The 21,587-nt window shown below is 42.5% G+C and overlaps 1 long non-coding RNA gene across 1 annotated transcript; it reads right to left on the bottom strand.

The window, feature by feature from the left end:
* Positions 1-7,155: 7,155 nt before the first annotated feature.
* Positions 7,156-14,746, bottom strand: LOC116978741. Its single transcript, XR_004413534.1, has 3 exons — positions 14,735-14,746; positions 7,728-7,731; positions 7,156-7,244 (listed from the first exon to the last, which is right to left on the bottom strand). It is a non-coding gene; the product is annotated as an uncharacterized LOC116978741 (long non-coding RNA).
* Positions 14,747-21,587: the final 6,841 nt, after the last annotated feature.

The raw sequence follows: 21,587 nt of genomic DNA, 5'->3' as shown, positions 1-21,587 counted from the left end.
CATGTGGGCATTTAGTTTAGCCTTTTTGCACCAGAGAAAAGCTGTATTATTATATTGTTTACAATACTACGTTTACATGTGTAGGAAGGAACCGCAAATGGTTTACACCGAAGATGGACACAAAATGCTGGAGTCACTCAAACGGAGTCATTGCAAAAGGGTCTCAACCTGTGATTGTACAATTAGAAAAGCTCTGTTCTAAGACAAGTTTGGGTTTATCGACTATGTTTACATATTCTATTCTGCTGCTGCAAGAACAATTTCATTGGTACACAAAAATGCTGGAGAAACTCAGCGGGTGCAGCAGCATCTATGGAGCGAAGGAAATAGGTGACGTTTCGGGCCGAAACCCTTCATTGTTCTGTTAGGGACATATGATAATAAAATATGTAGGACGGCTCTGAAGAAAGGTCTCGACCTGAAACGTCACCCATTCCTTCTCTCCAGAGATGCTGTCTGTCCCGCTGAGTTACTCCAGCTTTTTGTGTCTATCTTTGATAGTAAAATACTATGTGTGAAATGTTTAAGTTTTATGTGCGATGCTCCGGTATTCTCTGGGAAACGTCTTCTCATTTTGCACTGTACAATTGTTGCTTTGCAAGATGACAATAAAGGTTGATTGATTGATTGATTGATTGACTCTTGACTCTTGATGCAATGGCTATTCTGCCGATGGGATCACCTCTATCATGTACCATAGAGAGTAATTTCATTTTTCTGTTGCAGTGACTCATAAAAACAATTCCCATTTACCAAAGTACTTAAATTAGCCTCGAGATCAGCAGACTGATATAAATGCATTCATTCGATATTATCCAATTGTTCCACAGACCAAAGCATAATCTGATGATTGTCTACATGTTTACCCACATGCAAGAGTTTTCTAACCTTTCTTTCAATCCTGTACATTATTATTATATATATATCAGCATGCATAATTAACATTTTTGCATTATTTCAAAAATGTCCTTTCTTACCATTTCATGATCTGTTTCAATGTTTTCATTCAATGGACTTGGTAACAACATAAAAAACTGTACATCACAGGAACAGGTCCTTCAGCACCACAATGTCCATGGCAAACATCATGTCCTCTGCCTGCACATGATCCCTATCTTGTCTTATTTCCTGCATATCCGTGCCTATATGAAAGTCTCTTAAATGTCACAATCATATCTGCCTCCACCACCACCCCTAGCAGTGTGTTCCAGGCACCTACCAGTCTTTGAGTGGAAAAAACCTGCCCCATAAATCTACCTCTCACCTAAAATACTAAGCTCTTTATTCTTTCCACCCTGTGAAAAGGTTTTTGACATAATCCTATCTATGCCTCTCACAATTTTGGATACTTCTAACAAGTCTCCCCTCAACCTCTGATGCTATAGAGAAAGCAATCCAAGTTTGTCGAAACTCTCCTTATAGCCAATACTGTTTAACGCAGGCTGAAATCTGGTGAGGCTTCATCTGTAACCTCACCAACGCCTCCACACCGTTCCTGTAATGACCAGAACTACCAACAAGAACTGCACATAGACTTCATTTTCTACAATGAATATGCAATCATATTTTTGTACCATCTGTTTTCAGAATCTACATAATGTTCCTCCCCAATCAATTCATCCAGTCTAACTATAGCTTGAACTTTGGGGGCTTTATTTTTGTTTGGGGGTGGGGTTCATTTCTGTTCAGCAAAATGGAATAATTTCAGCAATTGAGGCACTTGATTCAATAAGATGAACCAACATTCAATCACTTTCCATTTTAGTTTCATATAGTTTAGAGATACAGTGCAGAAACAGGCCCTTAAGCCCACCGAGTCCACGCCGACCAGCGATCCCCGCACACTAACACTATCCTGCACACACTAGGGACAATTTACTATTTTACCAAACCAATTAGCCTACAAACCTGCACGTGTTTGGGGTGTGGGAGGAAACCGGAGCACCTGGGAAAAACCCACGCAGGTCACAGGGAGAACGTACAAACTCCGTACAGACAGCACCTGTAGTCAGGATCGAACTTGGGTCTCTGGCGCTGTAAGGCAGCAACTCTACCGCTGCGCTGCCGTGCTGCCCATAACACTTCTATAATAATTTGTGCACCTTGAAAATTAAGATATATTACTAAAATATGCTTAAATTATTACTTGTGCCCTGTCAGCCTTTCATTATAGAAATAATTAATTAAAGCAAATACATCTGGGATTATGTTTATGGCAGGATCGAAGATGATATCCAATTTAAGATTAAGATTTGGAAAATCCATCATTGTAAATCATGCCAGACATTTTTAATAAGTTTGCAAAAGCACGGATGCTCTTTTTGCAGGCATGACGACACAATTCAGATAGAAGAAACACTCCATAGCCACAGCCAACAACATCAGAAAAATCTTGGCAGATTCCGGCTGTTGCCAGTGCAGTTACAAATAGATTTGTAAGGGCTGGAATAAGCATACTGTATATTCCATGAACGGATTCTTCAGCACCTCTTGACCTTCTTCCCACTCAAAGCAATTCAAGGTTAAACAGTAATCTTCAGTGGTTCAGCGAAATTGGCCCTGAAATGGAGGCTCTATGGTTTGCGCATTTTGTCAAAATATTTCTCCTGAAGTTGCAGTGTTTCATTGAGGGACCCGTAATCACTAAGATCTTTGTAGAGTTTTATTACAATCTGAATCCAGCTGTCCAGCCTTGTCAGAATTGTGTATGTTTCAATGAGATTCCCTTTCATTCTTCTACACTCTTCTGAATACACGCCTAATTGACAGAATTTCACCTCAGATGACAGAGTTGCCATCAAAAAGGAATCAGCCTGTTAAATCTTCATTCCACTCACTCCTTGTTTAGTATATCCTATTAAAAAAAAAGTGAATACTGCCCAGTCCATCACGGGTACTGATCTCCCCACCATCGAAGGGATCTACAAGAGTCGCTCCCTCACAAAAGACATACAGCATCATCAGAGGCCCACACCACCCTAGCCACACACTTGTTTCACTCCTGCCATCGGGAAGAAGGTACAGTATAGGAGCCTGAAAACTGTAACCTGCAGGTTCAGGAGCAGCTTCTTCCCAACAACCTTCAGGGTATTAAACGCTCCAACCTCCAAATTAGCTCCAAACTATATAGACTTGGGGATATTATTTTTGACTTTGCACTATTATTGTCTATTAATTTGTCTGTTTTTGTCGATCATCATTTAGACAATATTGTCTTATGTTTTTCATACTGAATTTTATCTTTTTGTATTTATCATGCTGACTACACCTGCCTAGTATTTGCCTACTCACATTGGTTAAGTTAACATGGATGAATCAAGGATGTAATGCTAAGGTCACATTTGGAATATTGTGTAGGAAGGAACTGCAGATGCTGGTTCTAAGCCCCATATCTGAGGAAGGATATGCTGGCAGTTCTTTAGCTAGAGGATGGTGAATTAATTACCACAGACGGTGGTGGAAGCCAAATCATTGGGCATTTTAAAGCGGAGAATGAAATATTCTCAATTAGTAAAGGTATCAATGTCATGGGGAGAAAGAAGGAGAAGGGGTTGAGAGGGAAAAATAGATCATCCATGATCGAATGGCCGAACAGACTCGATGGGCTGAATGGCTTAATTCTGCTCTAATATCTTGTGATCTTATGGAAATCCACTACCTTCTGAAGACGTACGGTCAGCATTGACGACTAGTGTGGGGATCTCACATGTGCATCCTTCCAAAATTAAGATAAATGTTATACCCTTCTTTCCCCAATCTTTGCACATCCCCAATCCTGGACATTCCACTCGTCACTTTAATTTCACGTTTCATGTACCTTGTTGTGTTTTATGACCTTTGACAGACCAATTTCCCTCCTGGGATAAATAAAGTTCTATCGTATCGTATCATATATCATCAATCCTAATTTTGGAGGAAGACACATGTGGCTTGCTGAACCTGTGCACAATATCTTGTTTGAGTTGAAAACTTTTCCACGCAATGGTGCGAGATGGATGGAATTTTCATGCTGGTCGACAGTATTGATCTCCTCTCCTCCTGGCTTTGTAGAATGAGAATGACGTACACAGGATTCCTATTTCTCAACGTGTTAATCGAGGGTGAATTTGTTGTTTTATCTCTTATGAATTGCCTGGCTTAGAATGTATTACAAATTATTATCAAAATCCTCTGCCAAACACTTGCTGTAAAGCTGATGTGTGTGTGTGTGTGTGCGGTAAAGACCACTCTGCAGGAGTTATTTTGCTAAACAGCTCACCAAGTGCCCATGTACTTGATTCAATGCAGCCTCTGATTGCACCCACATTCATAACATCCTCTCCTTCCAGTTGCTTTTTTTCCATTTTAGTTACAGCTTCTGTTAATGATATCTGAACTTCTCTAGAATAGAGATTGGATTTCTTTTTTGTGTATCTGCTCTGAAATCTGGTAACAGTTTAGCAGAAATAAAAGCTTTGTGTCGAGGACCAGAGAGCACTGTCTCAGAATAAAAGGACGCACCTTTAGAAAGGAGATGAAAAAGAATTTATTTAGCCAGAGGGTGATGAATCTGTGGAATTAATTGCCACAGACAGCTGTGGAGACCAAGTCATTGGGTATCTTTAAAGCAGAGATTGACAGGTTCTTGATTTGTAAGGGTGTAAGGGGAGAATGCGGGAGAATGGAGTTGAGGGAAAAAGATAGATCAAATATGATTGAATGGTTGAGTGGACTCGCTGGACTGAGTGGTCTAATTGTGCTCCTATGACTTATGAACTTATGTATACTTCTGAGACTGATCCAGGTTTTTCCATAATTATTTCTTCACTAAAACAGTCAGATAGCACAGAAACAGTCCCTTTGGTCCAACCTGTAGTTTCTTGCACATAATTCATTGATTCACTGATTCAAATGATACTGTGATGTCACATGTACCGAGGTAGAGTGAAATGCTTTGTTTTACATACAACCCGGTAAAATCACGTAGCAGACCTCACCTGGACAGTACACAAGTGTCGCCACGTTTGACAAAGTTACAAATGTTCACCCAACACAGTCCTATCCATTGCTGTCGGTCGCCGCACATGGCAGCAGCCCCCACCCTCGTCCCCCTTCATCCCCGGTGCCCCCCACCACTGCGCTGCGTCCCCCACCGAGGGGCCCCCCTTCGTTCTCGGCTCGCTGCTCACCTGGAATACACCCGGGAACAAATGTAGCTGACATTTTGGTTTTATTTGGTCCCACATCTGTCCATATTCCTATTGCTTTTTTTCATCACTGACCCACCGAGGAATGGGACTAGTTAACTTTTTTTCCAACTATGTTTTCAAAGCTCCGCACAGCATTTTAAAAGCAAAATATAAATGTTATATAGTTTACATTTTGGTGCCAGCGGGAAGTTCCATCAGTGAAGATGAGAATGAGTTTTCCATGTGGGCAGCTTTATCAAGCAGGGAATATTTGTTCATTTATCTTTACATTGGTTGAAACCGTTAAATCCTAGCCCGAAACATAATGCATGAAATTACAAATAGTGGCCTTTCAATTTGGTATAAGAAAGAATTTTCATTTTCTCACAATGCATCGATATGCCTTTAAAATAAAATTGCAGCAAGACATAGAAACATAGAAACATAGAAATTAGGTGCAGGAGTAGGCCATTCGGCCCTTCGAGCCTGCATGATCAGCCATTCAATATGATCATGGCTGATCATCCAACTCAGTATCCTGTACCTGCCTTCTCTCCATACCCCCTGATCCCTTTAGCCACAAGGGCCACATCTAACTCCCTCTTAAATATAGCCAATGAACTGGCCTCAACTACCTTTTGTGGCAGAGAATTCCAGAGATTCACCACTCTCTGTGTGAATATTAATGATTTTGCCCATATTCATCCATGTAAGCCGATGCTTTTCCAGTGTTCAGCTTAGTTTCGCGATACAATATGGAGACAGGTCCTTCCACCCACCAAGTCCACGCCGACCATCACTCAACCATTCACACTAGTTCTGTTATCCCAATTTCAAATCCATTCCTTACACATTAGGGACAATTTTATAGAGACCAATTAACCTACAAAACCACACGTATTTGGGATGTGGGAGAAAACAGGCTCACCAGGAGGAAACCCACACAGTTACAGGGAGAACGTGCAAACTTCACACAGACTGCACCCGAAGTCAGGATTGAACTCGGGTCTCTGGAGCTGAGAGTCATCAACCCTACCAGCTGTGCCGCTGTGCAGCCAAATTAAAAATGCATTTTGAGAAAATGACGCAGTATCATAACATACAAATTCTCCGGAATCAAAGCTAAGTCATCTTTGATGAGACGATAAAAATGCAGAATATAAGGAACTTCAATCATCTTGCCCAATGTGTGGAAGATTAACGGGTGTTATTTCACAGTTAATATTGTTGCAATAAAATCTGGGTAGATTATCATTCATTAATGTGCAAATGTAGCAGCATGCTTTAAAAAAAAGTTATTAAAAGTGTAATATATCAAATGTTCCATAAGTTACAAATCTGTTGTTTAATGTCTGGTTTGCAGTAGCTGTGAAAACTGATTTTATGACATTTTGTTTGATAATGCTACTGTGAATTGAACATTTTACAAGATTAAATGAACAATGTGAGTGCAATTGTTGTAATTGGTGCTATGTGTCCCTGATAATATCTTACAAAAAGGAACTATCGTAAATGGGGGAATAATGGATGTTCTGCAAGGAAGATGCTGTAATGATAGAGTCATAAAGGCATGGAGTCGTACAGCGTGGAAACAGAGCCTTGCCCACGCCGACCAGCATGTCCCAGCTACACTAGTCCCACCTGCCTGGCCCATATCCCCATAAACCCATCCTATCCATGTACCTGTGTAAATATTTCTTAAATATTGCAACAGTACCTGCCTCAACCACCTCCTCATGCATTGGCCTAGGTATCGTTCTGCACCAATAAATATTCTAAAGACTCCCCCTACAGGTTCCTGTGTCATTTGATTGATTGAAATAACCACCAGTCACCTGTTCACATTAGTTCTCTTATCCCACTTTTCATCCACTCCCTACACACTAGGGGCAATGTGCAAAAGCCTATTAACCTACAAACCCATACGTCTTTGTGATGTGGAAGGAAATTGGAGCACCTGGAGGAACCCCATGCGGTTAGAGGGAGAGTGTGCAAACTCCATACTGACAGCACCCAGGGTCATGATCGAACTCGGGTCTCTGCCACTGAGAGGCAGCGGCTCTGCCAACTGTGCCACTGATTTGATGTCCAAGGGTTTGAATACTACAAGATATCCATTGCAAACTCCAAATACAACAATCGAGGGACAGGGATGTTGAACGACAGGGAATGGAAAACTATGGGTCAACTAAGGATCAGTGGGCAGGTAGCTGGAGTTTGAGGTCTGAAGTATGAAAATCAAATTTAAGCCTGTCTTGTAACAAGGGAGGCAGAAAGGGGCCTGAAGAGATCCGGTAAGTGAAAAAGGGGCCTCCCCAAGTGGGAAATCCAGCTCAGACCTGCCCCTGCTTGGACCAGTTTACAAACATGTGGTTATTTTGCAAGTGGTAACATGGAGGACATTTCTAACAATGGGCCAACTTCCCCAGCCAAGCATCTATGATAGCGCCGCAGGGGGAATGACATCATTCCAAAGCATGGACACAAAATGCTGGAGTAACCCAGCGGATCAGGCAGCATCTCTTGAGAAAAGGAAAAGGTGACGTTTTGGGTTGGAACCCTTCTTCAGACTGGTTCCCACCCGTAACGTCACCTATTCGTTTTCTCCAGATGCTGCCCGACCCGCTGAGTAATGCCCCTGTCCCACTTAGGAAACCAGAACGGAAACCTCTGGAGATTTGCGCCCCACCCAAGGTTTCCGTGCGGTTCCCGGAGGTTGCAGGTGGTTGCCGGAGGTTGCAGGTAGTGGAAGCAGGTAGGGAGACTGACAAAAACCTCCGGGAACCGCACGGAAACCTTGGGTGGGGCCCAAGTCTCCAGAGGTTTCCGTTCAGGTTTCCTAAGTGGGACAGGGGCATTACTCCAGCATTTTGTGTCTACCTTAGGTATAAACCAGCATTTGCAGTTCCTTCCTACACATCATTACAAGCAAGATTGGTGCAGATATCAAGTCACTGTCACAACCTGATTAAATTATCAGAGAGGTGTGATTTGACTGCGAAATGTTTTAATTACATTCTGCTCTGCAAATAATTAATTTCCAGCTGCATAACGTTGAAACAAACTCCAAACCACTTTCCACAGTTCTAGGTCATCAACTTCTTATGGTTTTTGAAATGTGATCGCTGGTGTTTAGTGTTAAACACAACCCTCTGCGCACAAGTTAGCACCAATAGCAAATGGCACGAACAGCCAGTTAATATGCGGTTCCTTGCCAGTTCCAATTGAGGGAGACATGGTGGACACAATACTGAGATGTCCAATCCGATAACACAAATTAATCCGTTCTTTTGTCATCCTTCTCCACTTTGAGAAGCTTCTCCAACCAAGGATGGCACAAGTAGAGCATGATTGTAGTAGTAGGAAAAGTAGAACTCATCCAGCTAGAGTATAACCCGTCAAGGCTCACAGAGCTGTGCACTACCACAAACAAAGTAACATGAACACATGTGCTACAAATCACATGAAATAAAATATTACAAGAGGCTACCAAGATGATGTAATGTAAAATACAACCAAATCTCATGCAGTAGCATGACATGAGTATTGTAATAATCTCACACAATGGGCAGCACGGTAGCCAAGTTGTAGAGTTGCTGCTTGCCGAAGGCTGATGGGGTGAAAGGCGAGGACTAGGGGGACTCTGTCTCTGTTGCGACTAGGGGGAGGGGGAGCCAGGGCAGAGCTGCGGGGAACCGTGGAGACATGTGTGATGACCGCATCTCTGATGGGCTTGGGGAAACCCCATTCCCTGAGGGAACACCTTATCTTGGCTGCAGATGCGGTATAGGAGGAATTAGGAGTAGGCGATCGAGTCTTTGCAGGAAGCAGGGTGGGAAGAACTACAAACCTGTACGTCTTTGGAGTGTGGGAGGAACCGGAGCACCTGGGGGAAACCCATGCGGCCACGACGAGTATGTATACACCCCATGCAGGCAGCAGCCATAGTCAGGATTGAACCTGGGTCCCTTGTGCTGTAAGGCAGCAAATCTACTGCTGAGTTGTATCTCAATCCGGAAGTGGCGGCGCTGTTGAACGGCTGCGACTCGCCTGCAGTCCGTCTGTCTTTACTTTTTGTTGTTGTTTTTTTTTGTCTTGTTTTAGTCAAATTTTAGTTATCAGGTTGTGTTATGTGTGGGGGTGGGGGAGGGGGGGGGGACTGAAACATGGTTTTCTGTCTCTCCCTTCGGGGGAATGCGACTCTTTCTGTCGTATCCCCCCTTCTCTGTCTCCGTCTGCGCTGAGGCCTCCATTGAGCTGGCGGCCTCCAACTGCAACCGACCTCGAGGCTCCGGAAGCAGAGTCAGCCAGGACTTACAACATGAGGCTGGCCGTCTTCGAGCTGCGGCAGCGTTCCAGTGGCAGCGGCACGACTCGGGGCTGAGACGGCGCTCCGGTGAGGGCGGCCCGGTGAGGGGCTGAGATGGTGCTCCGGTGAGGGAGGCCCGGCTCGGGGCTGAGACGGCGCTCCGGTGAGGGCGGCCCGGCTCGGGGCTGAGACGGTGCTCCGGTGAGGGAGGCCCGACTCGGGGTGAGACGGTGCTCCGGTGGCTGAGGCGGCGTTTCGGCAGCGGCGACCTGAATCCAGGCTCGGCCGCGGGCCAGTGGACGACATCGTCGGGAGCTCGCAGGTCACAGGCTAGTGCCTGTTTTCCGGAGCTCCCGCGGCAATAGCTGTGTACGCTGGACTGGAGGGCGGCAGCTTCGACCACCCCGGGCCGCGGAGCTTGAACTGGCCCGTTCGCGGAGCTCGGTTGAGCCGCGGGACTGACTACCATCGCCCGGTGGGGTAACAACATATCGCCTCAGTGCAGAGGGAGAATGAGGAGGGAAGAGACAGTAACTTTAAGACTTTTGCCTCCATCACAGTGAGGAGGTGCCTGGTGAACTCACTGTGGTGGATGTTAATTTGTGTTTATTGTGTGTTTTGTTGTTTATTATTATATGTATGGCTGCAGGCAACGACATTTCGTTCAGACCAAAAGGTCTGAATGACAAATAAAGGATCTAATCTAATCTAATCTAATCAATCGATGATAACCTGTTCCCTCACATCATCAAACTTATGTCAGTTTTCTTGATAATGTAATCAATGTTCAATGTTGTACTAAAATATTGGATAATAAATCAACAAAAATAAATAAAATAAAAGGATGCTATATTTCAAATCTCATTGTCACTAATCATTTAAAATGGAGTATATTGTTCCGTGCTCCCAGTAGCTGGCTATGCAGTGATACAAATTACATGGGAGATTATTCCTCGTCTCTTATTAACACAATTAATTAAAAATATGAAACAATATGATAAGTGTGCAATTGGCTTGCTGCCTCAGGGAAAGATGAGCAGAATGTTAACTGTACCATAACTTTATTTTTATGTTAGAATATATTTAGAGTCTTCGTAACTTTAAGTCATTTGTTGGAACAATATATAATATTGGCATTATATTATCCAATTGCCCATAGACTGCATATTTTAACAAAGCACTTCAGGGTTCACGATATTAACTGGACACATCTATCTCTTCTTTGCCCTTGGTTTTTAATAATGTTTAGCTCCATTGAGTTCTCCTGGGGCACCAGATATTCTGCCATTTGCTTTATTGCTTTTATGTTTTCAATCAGGAGCAAAATGTTTTTTTGGACCAAGTTGACAAATGGAAATACATTAGCCATGAAATTCTGCCCTGCTAAGGAGTCGATTGGTTTTTAATTTTATAGATGATGCATGTACACTAATATTTAGTGTGATTTGTACCAGGTTGAATATTGGTAAAGCTCAAAGCGCAGAATGCTCCCACACATCAGAAATAAGTAGGCTCATTAAGATGCAATCTGCTATCTAGAATCAATGCTGTGAAAATTGGGATTCACTGCTGCAATTGATTGCATGTTCAGCTTTCAACTTTCACTGTGAATCCAGCATACAGCAGCAAAAAGGATCGCCCTCAAGTTCTAATTAAAGGAATCAACAAGTACCTGTAAGCTGTACCGGTCATTCCATCTTCTCCCTGCTCCCGTCTGGCAGAAGGTCCGGAAGCTTGAGAGCTCCCACCACCAAGCTCAGGAAGAACGTCTTTCCTCTGTTGTCAGGCTTCTGAACGGTTACCTTTTCAAGGATAACGAGTGACAAACAATGTGATGGCCTAGCCAGTGATTCGCATGTCCCAAAAAGTGAATGCAGATAATCCTCGTTATAATGGATAATATGGACATATAGGGGGTGGGGGAAATGGTGTCTGTTATTGCCAATTGTCCTCTATGACCAAATAAGGGATTCACTCCAACCACCGAGCGGTCATTCGGTGAAACAAGGAGCTGTTTTCAATTTCAAAGTCCATCTTAACAGCTAAAAATGTGCTTTTGTTACAGCAAGCTGAAAATACTAAAGGCTGTTTGCTTCATTATTTAATGGAGTATCACTCCACAAGTGTCGATCGAGGCAATTGCTTGTCAATTTTAATGGTCTCCCGCAGTGCAGCTCGCAGCCTGTGTTCTCGAAGCGTCTGTGGTGTCTTGAACTGGATCCCAAAAGGCAAAAGCACACCTCCAGCATTGCCATCTATTAAAACTGTCAGGCTTTTGAAACCTTCTGAAAATCTTTGGTAGTTCCAAAGCATTTAAAAACCATTAAAAGTCAATTAAATCGCTTATAAATGTCAAATGTATTAAAAATTAAAATAAATATTTAAAACTTAAATGCTTCTAAATAATTAAAAGCTTTAATGCATTCACAATTAATTCATCATTGGTGGTCACCCGAAACGAGTATGACCCACCACGGCAAGGTGACAATCCATGGAGAAGACAATTAATTAACATTGTGATGCTACCTTCTTCCTCACTGTTGCCCCTCTCCATACTGCCTTGCATCAGTTCATTCCACAGATTCTGTAGGGTTTGCACAGTGGAAAACTTAATAGGTTCAGATCGCCCACTGAACTCCATGTAGGGTCTTACATCAGATATGCAGCCTTGAAACATCTGGCGGAGCATGGACATTTGGTTGAGCTCATCTACATTCATGCATGAATCCTGTTATCTGTTTACACTTGTTTGGGGAAAAAGTAGGTATTCAGGTATAACAAAGCCTGCAAGGTCACTTCACGAACATCTGGGGAAGACCCAAAATTGTTCCCAGTCTGTGACAATCACATACTCAAGAAATTAATAAGGGTGGCACAGTGGCGCAGCGGTAGAGTTGCTGCCTTACAGCGCCAGAGACCCGGGTTCGATCCTGACTACGGGTGCTGTCTATGCGGAGTTTGTACGTTCTCCCCGTGACCTGCGTGGGTTTTCTCCAGGATCTCCGATTTCCTCCCACACTCCAAATATGTACAGGTTTGTAGGTTCATTGGCTTGGTGTCATTGTAAATTGTCCCTAGTGTGTGTGTAGGATAGTGTTTGTGTGCGGGGATCACTGGTCGGCATGGATTCGGTGGGCCAAAAATCCCGTTTCTGCACTGTATCTCTAAAACTAAAAACTAAAACTAAATATCTTCACTCAATGTCACAGGTTCCATCATTATAATCTTCAGGACAGTCCCAATGGTCGAAGGGGTTAATCGGATCTTGTAACATTGTGGAAGGAATGGCCCTAGGAATTCTGAGCATTGATCACTGTCCCCAGTAAGATGGCGATTAGATCATCCCAGACTATTGTGCCTTCATGCAACAAATTGAAATCACTGAATTATCAGAATATCGCAGAGGATGTAAAATGCTCATGATTGATTTATAATTATTTGCTGTGAGCTTTAACTTGCAAACATTTTTCATTTTTTATTTTAAAATAGTTGTATGTTCAGGGATAAGAAGAGTCTTCAACTCTAAGAAGACGAAAGAAATAATTGTTGACTTCAGGAAGAACACAGGGGGCAGACATACCCCCATCCACATAAACGGGACTGAGGTGGAGCGCGTCTCCAACTACAAATTCCTCGGGGTACACATCTCAGAGGATCTGTCCTGGTCCCTCAATACAACCAAATTGATCAAAAAGGCGCAGCAGCGCCTTTACTTTCTGAGGAGGCTCAAGAAAGCTCACCTGTCCCCCCAGATCCTGTCCAACTTTTACCGCTGTACCATCGAAAGCATCCTGACCACCTGCTTCACGGTATGGTACAGCAGTTGCACCGTAGCTGACAGGAAGGCACTGCAACGGGTGGTGAAAACCGCTCAGCACATCATCGGTGCCCCGCTCCCTGCCATGGATGCCCTCCACCGAAAACGGTGTCTGAGACGGGCTGGGAAAATCATCAAGGACCCCTCTCACCCTAACCATGGACTGTTTGCCCTCCTCCCATCAGGGAGGCGGTACAGGAGCCTCAGGTCTCGCACAAGCAGGCTGAGGAACAGCTTTTTCAACAACACCATTACACTGCTGAACTCGGAGTCCCGACGCTAGCCATCCTTAGACTCTCCCACTTGTATACAGGTATCTGCCTATGTATCAGTTTTAATTCATCCACAATCCACACATTGTTAACCAGTATTTTTTTTTATTTTTTTTATTTTATTACTTTTATTGTATGCCAACTTTGTATTTTTATTTTTACTTCTACTATCTTGCACTATGACTATGACCAGACGCTAAACTGCATTTTGTTGTACCTATACTTGTATTTGTGCAATGACAATAAAGTTGAATTGAATTGAATTGAATTGATATAAGGAGAATGCCCAATTTCTTATTTTTTTATCAATAGTCCCTATTTAAGTGCAATTAGTGCCTGCCTGGGTCATAACTGCTTTGATATTGTGCCAAAACTGCTCTATTGTGCCAAAAAGGGAATGTTATAACAAAGCTCAGACTGGGCCAGAATTTCTGGTCAATGGGGAAGCTATGATCCCTGCCATCCTGTTGTTAGGACGTGTGTTACCAGTGCAGGCATCTTAAGGTGCTGGAAAAATACCGCCAACACTGCATCTGCAAAATTCACCGGAAGGAAAATTGAACTATTCCCATGCCAACATTCCCAGTATTGAAGACTCAATTGCTGGTTGGGCAGGTGACATTGTTTCCAAAACCAACACCAGACTCCCAAGAGACTCTCTTGAATCTTGAAGCACTGTCAAATGAAGAGATTATCAGTTAGTCAGAGCAGAAGCTTCAAGGATGTGCTGAAAGACTCATTGAAGAAATGCAACAACTTAGAAACATAGAAACATAGAAAATAGGTGCAGGAGGAGGCCATTTGGCCATTCGAGCCAGCACCGCCATTCATTGTGATCATGGCTGATCGTTCCCTATCAATAACCCGTGCCTGCCTTCTCCCCATATCCCTTCACTCCACTAGCCCCTAGAGCTCTATCTAACTCTCTCTTAAATCCATCCACTGATGCCTAAGAATCTCTGACGCATCAGTGCTCACAGTGAGAAGGTCATTCTGGATTTTTAGGTCCATGCATCAGGAGCACACAGAAATCCTGCAGAAACACCATAAGGAGCAGACCATTTGTCTGTCCTATCAACCATCAACTGCCCCATCTTTGGAAGAGGCTTTGGTTGCAACCTTGGCCTCATCATGCATCTCTGAACCCACTAACTCACTGTGGTAGAACGTCATTCTCAATCCCAACAAAATGCCTTTGTAGAAGTGTTTACCAGGAGCACATTTTCATTGATTACAGAACATCCTGTTGTTGGTTACTTTCTTTCTGGAGTAGAAATTGTTATGGGCCTGTCCCACTTAGGTGACTGCTGACGACTGTCAGAGTGAAACACACACACACATCGCTTCCTTCACCAGCCCGTTATGCAGGCGGGGGACTGGGCAAGCAGGGGGAGCGCTGTCTGAGTGAAATTCACACAGTGCAAAGCCAATGTGATACAGACACACACCGCGATGAACAGGAAGGTTGGAGCTGTGATTAAGATGGTGAAAGCACAGTGTATGGGAAGGGTCACGTAAGTCCTTTAAAAGAAGGGAGAGAGAAGAGGGGGGAGAAGGGGGAGAAGTGGGTAGAAGGGGGCGAAGGTGGGAGAAGGAGTGGAGACAACTTTTAAGAAGCCAGAGATACACGGCTGTGAAGCTCGGCGGACATTAACATTACCGGTCGGTTACCCTTGGTTCTGAAAACTACTGCTTATGTTTTTTTTCCCAATGAGCCAATGAAATTCACCGATCAGCACCTGCTACAACCTACGAGAACCTACCACCTCCTGGCAACCCACTAGAACCTTCTGGCGACCCACCTACAGCACGTGAACTCTCGCTGCTCTCCATGGCGGCTTCATTCTAGTCGCCGCTAATTTTTCAACATGTTGAAAAATTCACGGCGACCATAATGAGGCCGCGACTAGTTCCCAGAATGCGGGAACTCCTCACGACCATGAAGGCGACTCCCCGGCAACCACCCACGAACATGTGGCGGCCGCATAGTCGCCTGATGTCGCCTAAGTGGGACAGGCCCATTACAAATATCCCGGTCCAAAACTCTGCTCGGTAGACCAGACTGTTCCGGGAGAATTCAATGAAAGGACTTCTAGGACAATGTAGTCCAAATGTGTCTGCTGTGTTCCAAGAACAATATTGCATGGAGAATAGAAATTTACAGTGTCCCTGATCCAGAAACCACCACAGGGGCACAAGGGAACTCATTCCAGGACATGTGTCGGGAGCAAATGTAGATGCAGGTTTAAACCAAAAACACAAAAAGCTGAAGTAACACAGCAGGTCAGGCAGCATCTCCGGAGAAAAGGAATAGGTGACTTTTCGGGTTGAGACCCTTCTTCAGACTGAGAGTCAGGGAAAAGGGGAACGAGAGATATAGACGGTACTTAGGATAAATGAATGGAAGATATGCAGAGAGCAATAATAATCAAAGAATTGTGGAGCCCACAATGGTGCATTGTTGGCTGTGGGATCGGTGATAACGAGTTAATCCAGACAGTGGAATTTAACAGGATGACAGTCAAACGAGTACGAAGACTACGATAGGGGAGGGGCAGAGAAAGAGGGGATGCAAAGGTTACTTGAAGTTAGATAAATCAATATTCACACATCTGGGTTGTAAGCTGCCCAAGCGAATTATGAGGTGCTGTTTCTCCAATTTCCAATGGGCCGCACTCTGACAGTGAAGGAGGCCCAATGGAAATGGACAGAGTATGGGAATGGGATGGGGAGTTAAAGTGTTCGGCACATTCCAGTAAATGTTCAGTCAGAGTGATTGAAACAATCCTCACTTGCATTACACTGGGGGAAAAATGAATTCTAGGCAATGCAAGCCATTCTCAGGTAACAGATGGATTCTGTTTTCACAGATATCATTCAGTTGATTTTAATTTAATACATTTTATTGAGCCATCAAAAAATGGGTACAGATTATGTTGCCATATCCAAGCTCATTTTTTTCCAAATGTACATATCCAAACAGAACATTTTAGTATTATACATACAATATGAACGGGCATGTTTATTAAAACAACATCACAAAATTAATTAATTAATTAATTAATAATGGGAGAGGGATAGAAAGGGAAAAAAGTAAATAATAAAAATAAAAATATATAAATACATAAGTAAAGTGCAGAAGGTGACTACAGTATTTAGGGAGCAGTTCAGTGTGATAATTCTTTGTGAAGACTCTTGTTTCTAAAGCTTCTAACTCGCTTGACTTCTATCCCTTACTCATAATTTCATTAAAATGGATGGTTTAGAGTGTAGATAGGTTTAGTGTCAATATTCTTCTGTGCAAGAAATGACATAAATGGTTGCCAGATTTTGGTTGACTCTATCCTTGAGAACATATCTTATTCTTTCTAAATGTAATGTACTGGTCGAGTCATGAAGCCACATTCTGGAATTGGCTGTTGTTTTGGTCCATGACATGAGCATTAGTTTATTTGCCGTAATGGGACAGTAGGAGAGGAATTGTGGTTGAGCAGTTGCGAGTTGTCTTGATGTTTCAGATACCCCAAAGATGATTAATAAGGGCTCTGGGTTTAATGGGATGTTAAGAATGTCTGAGATATTCTTAAATATATCAGACCAGAAAGAGGTGAGTTTAGGGCACGATACAAAGTTATGAAAAAGATTAGCATCTGACATTTATCACAAGTAGGAGAAATATTTGGATATATATTGTGTATTTTTGCCTTGGAGTAGTGAAGTCTATGTATAATTTTGAACTGTATGAGGCAGCTGATTTTGTCCATGTTGGAAAATAAGCCAAAAGCACAACACGAATTGTAATGAATGGCATCAAAAGCACATCAGACGATTAGGAAAGAACAATCACTAAAAGTGAAGAGAAGGGGAACTAGTTCTGTCATTTGTAGTTTGTAAATGTATGTATGTACATCGGTCTTTTGAATTTACTAATATTTTGGGAGTTTTTTTTTCAATATCCACAAGTCAGGCGGTCATATAATCAGAGGACATACTACGATAATCTATATATTACTATAACTCTCATCTTGTCTGTGTGGATGTCTGTGTGTGTCTGACGTGCCCTGAATTATGACAAAACGGTACACGACAGTGCTACAATTTTGACCACCTTACTCACCATTGTCCTGTGGTGTAGTGTATCAAAGTTTTGTTCAGATTGATGTTATATTTTATATTTTACAGGTTATTCATATTTTTTACTTTACAAAATCCCACTTTGAGAAATATTTCTTCCATCTGCACTGGCAGTTACAGCTATGATGTCACAATGGAATTGTAGCCCTGCCCACTACAATGTTGCAAATCCCAGCACACTGAGTTCTGGAAGCAAGTGCAATTGGATTTTTTTTTCCTGGCAGCACGTGCAATTGGATTTTTTTTAAAGTTTAAAAAGAGAGGGTGAATAAGGGGAAATTAGCCGCCTTTGCGCAGTTGGGGCTATGGGTGAGTGGTGGAATATTGTGTTGGGGAAACGGGTTGCATTGGGGGAATGGGTGAGTGGTGGAATATTGCATTTTGGAACGGGTTGTGTTGGCGAACCAGGCCTCCCCTGGGGGCTATGGGTGAGTGGTGGAACATTGCATTGGTGGAATGGGTTACGATGGGGGACCAAGCCTCCCATGTGACAGGGATCTAACGGGTCCCACTTGGTCTAGTACATATTTAAAAAAGCCTTTCACATAGAAGGCAGCATAGAATATTTGTCATAAGCTTGTGTATAGACATTGATGTTTATTTATATTTTATTCAAGGTAATGTATGGTGTTTCCAATGCAAAACTAATTCAGTTTGGTGCTAAATAACTGAACCTCTCTACAACAATATATATTATACTGAAAGGCCATGAGGTTTTACTAATGCTGTTCAGAATGGTGCATTGTAAATGATATAAGACTTTGAGGAGAGTTTAAGTTGTTTGTAATCATAAATGCGAGTAGATTGATAACAATTTCAGGAATATCTACTATTTGGTGACAAACCTTGCTCGCTATTTCAATAATCTCAATTCATAGTGCATAGATGGAACTTGCCGAGCAATGGCCAAGGATAACATTTACTATTTATCACTAATTTTCCTTGAGGTATTGGTGATGAGCTGCCACCTTGAATTACTGCAGCCCACTGTGATATAAGATACGAAGTTCCAGGATATTGACCAAGCAAAGATGAAGGAACAGCAATATAGAGAAACATAGAATGGTTTCTCTACATAGAACTGTGCATGATTTGGAAGTTAATCTGCAGCTGTTAAAACGTGCCTTCTGCTCATATCCTTGCATAATATCGAGGTCTCAGCTTTGAGATATGCTGGATCTTGGTAGAAGTGGTCAATGCCTATACATCAATTTACTTGCCACTTTCAACCCAAGTTACAATGTTGTGCCATTCCACTGCATGCGGGCTTGAACCACTTCATCATTCAAGAAGCAAGCACTGAGCATCATCAGTGTATTTCCTCTTTTTGATAGCACAGCTGAAGTTGCTGAGATCCAGGACTCTGCCCTGAGGAACATCCACAGCACTATGCTGAAGCTGAAATGACTGACATACTACAACCAGCTTTTCATGTATGTCTGATTTGTTGTTTTTTTAATTGTTTTTTTCCAACAGGGTGGGACGGTGCCGCAGCGGTCGAGTTGCTGCCTTACAGCGCCAGAGACTTGAGATCGATCCTGACTACGGGTGCTGTCTGTACGGAGTGTGTACGTTCTCCCTGTGACCTGCGCGTTTTTTCTCTGGGAGCTCCAGTTTCCTCCCACACTCCAAAGACATACAGGTTTGTAGGTTAATTGGTTTGGTACAATTGTAATTTGCCCCTAGTGCACGTAGGATAGTGCTAGCGTATGGGGATCGTTGCTCGTCACGGTCTCCTTGGGCCAAAGGACCTGTTTCCGCGTTGTATCTCTAAACTAAACTAAACCGTTTCTCCAATCCCCAACAATTTAACTTTTATAAAGCCATTTGAAGCTATATTTGGAATGATTTGATCAAAGAGCGCAGTTGTTTTTCAGCACCTCGGTGGTATAATTTCATAAATCTGTGTTAAATCTGTGTTTATTGTGTTTTTTTGTTATTTTATTCTATGTTATGACTGCAAGGCACAACATTTCGTTCAGACTGAAAGGTCTGAATGACAATAAAGGATACTTATACTTATACTTATATTTGTACCCGTGCTGAAATATAGCATGGAGCTTGATGTTCCTAGTAGATCCCTTGCTGAATATTGTTTGGCAAGTTACTGATGAGTAAGCACCACTTATTCTCAGTTTCTATGATCCCTTCTATCAATTTATCGATGGCCGATAACAGGACTGACTGGAGTTACTCTGCCACTTTCAAATAAAGCTAAAACTAAATTAATCCCTTGGTTATATTTGACTAGCTTCATAAAGCGATGCTGCAAAGGAGGCTGATGAGTCTATCGCACTTGTGCTGGTTACTTGGTAAAATTACCTAATTAATTAAACTCTGAATCTTTGGCCTTAGCTCTGTAATTTCTTTCATTTTCATATTGTATCTAGTTTTGTATTATATCTGCTTTGACCACCCTTAAAACAATGAGAACTCAATGTGTGAAAAAAGCCTTTCTGATGCCTCTAAACCTTCTACCACTTACCTTAACTATGTCCACTAAATTACACCTGTCTGTCTGCCTCCTTCACTAGACCTTTGACACAATGTTACTCCGAAACATTGTTTATTATATTTCCAAACTTTATATTATCTACATGCTTTGTAGTTGCGTATTTACCCAAGTCCAGGATGTTAAAATAATAATATATGAGTATATTATCGTAATTCTGTCCCCGGCAACAAATGATAACAATCAACGGATGTTTCTTAATGAACTGAACATAGGACCAGATGCTGGGGTGGTCAGATAATGCTTCCTTATCGTTTCCAGGGCGTTAGCCAGGAAATTTGATAATCCCCTCACTCATCAATTGTATTTATTGCTACGAGACTCAATGAAACCTCAAAATCTTTAAGAGAGAAAATATAGTTAATTGCCACCCCCCTCCTCACACCATGCAGGTTTAAATTCATTGTTGTCACATGTACCGAGGTGCGGTGCAAAGCTTTGTTTTGCATGCTATCCAGCAGATCAGATATAATCACGTTGACTGCTTTGCAGAGGCAGTATGAAGTGTAGATGGAGTGAATGATGGGTGAGTGGTTGCACTGCAACTCTGCACCTGCATTACTATAATAGCAAATTCAAGATAAGGAGCTGTTCCAAGAAAGACAAAAGCTACAGGTTTTCAGATACCCTTCAAGTGGCCAGACCACTTTCTTTAACATCCCTGGTTTAAAATTATGCAATCACCAACTTAATCATAGTATGCAACCACCATCATAATGATCTTGCTTATAAAATGTTACCTTTATCCTCCTATCTTATGAAACAATCTAAAACTTGTTAGGAAAATCTTACTAAAAGTAGCCCTTGAACTCAACATCCTGACTCAAAGGTTTCAAAGGTCTTTTATTGTCACATGTACCAATTAAGATACAGTGATATGCGAATCACCATACTGCCATACAAAAAAAACAAGACACACAACTACATAAAAGTTAACATAAACATCCACCACAGTGGATTCCCCACATTCCTCACTGTGATGGAAGGCAAAAAAAGTCCAATCTTCTTCCTCTTTATTCTCCCGTGATCAGGACAGTCGAACCATCAGGGCAGAACAAACTAAATGAACAAAACAATTTAATTTAATTAAAGTTATTTAGACTCCTATCTCTGCTGCTGCCAACCTCCACCCCTCCCCCCCCCCCCCCATCTTCTCCACTTAGTTTAAGTGCAATAGTTTGGCGCCGACCTGTAGGGGGTATGGCTGCCTAGCCTGCAGCTGTCTGTTTTTCATTTATTTTTTCTTATTTTTAGTTAGTTTAGTGTTTTTGTTTATAAGGAGTTCTAGCTTTTTTATGTGTGGGGGAGGGGGGGGGGGAAGGGGGAAACTAATTTTCAGGGTCCCTACCTGGTCGGAGATGCAGCTTTCCTCCGG

This window comes from Amblyraja radiata, chromosome 11 (genome assembly GCF_010909765.2).
Source record: "Amblyraja radiata isolate CabotCenter1 chromosome 11, sAmbRad1.1.pri, whole genome shotgun sequence".
In the NCBI taxonomy this organism is placed as follows: Eukaryota; Metazoa; Chordata; class Chondrichthyes; order Rajiformes; family Rajidae; genus Amblyraja; species Amblyraja radiata.
Note: the sequence above shows the minus strand (reverse complement) of the source record. Positions and strands in the feature narration are given on the sequence as shown.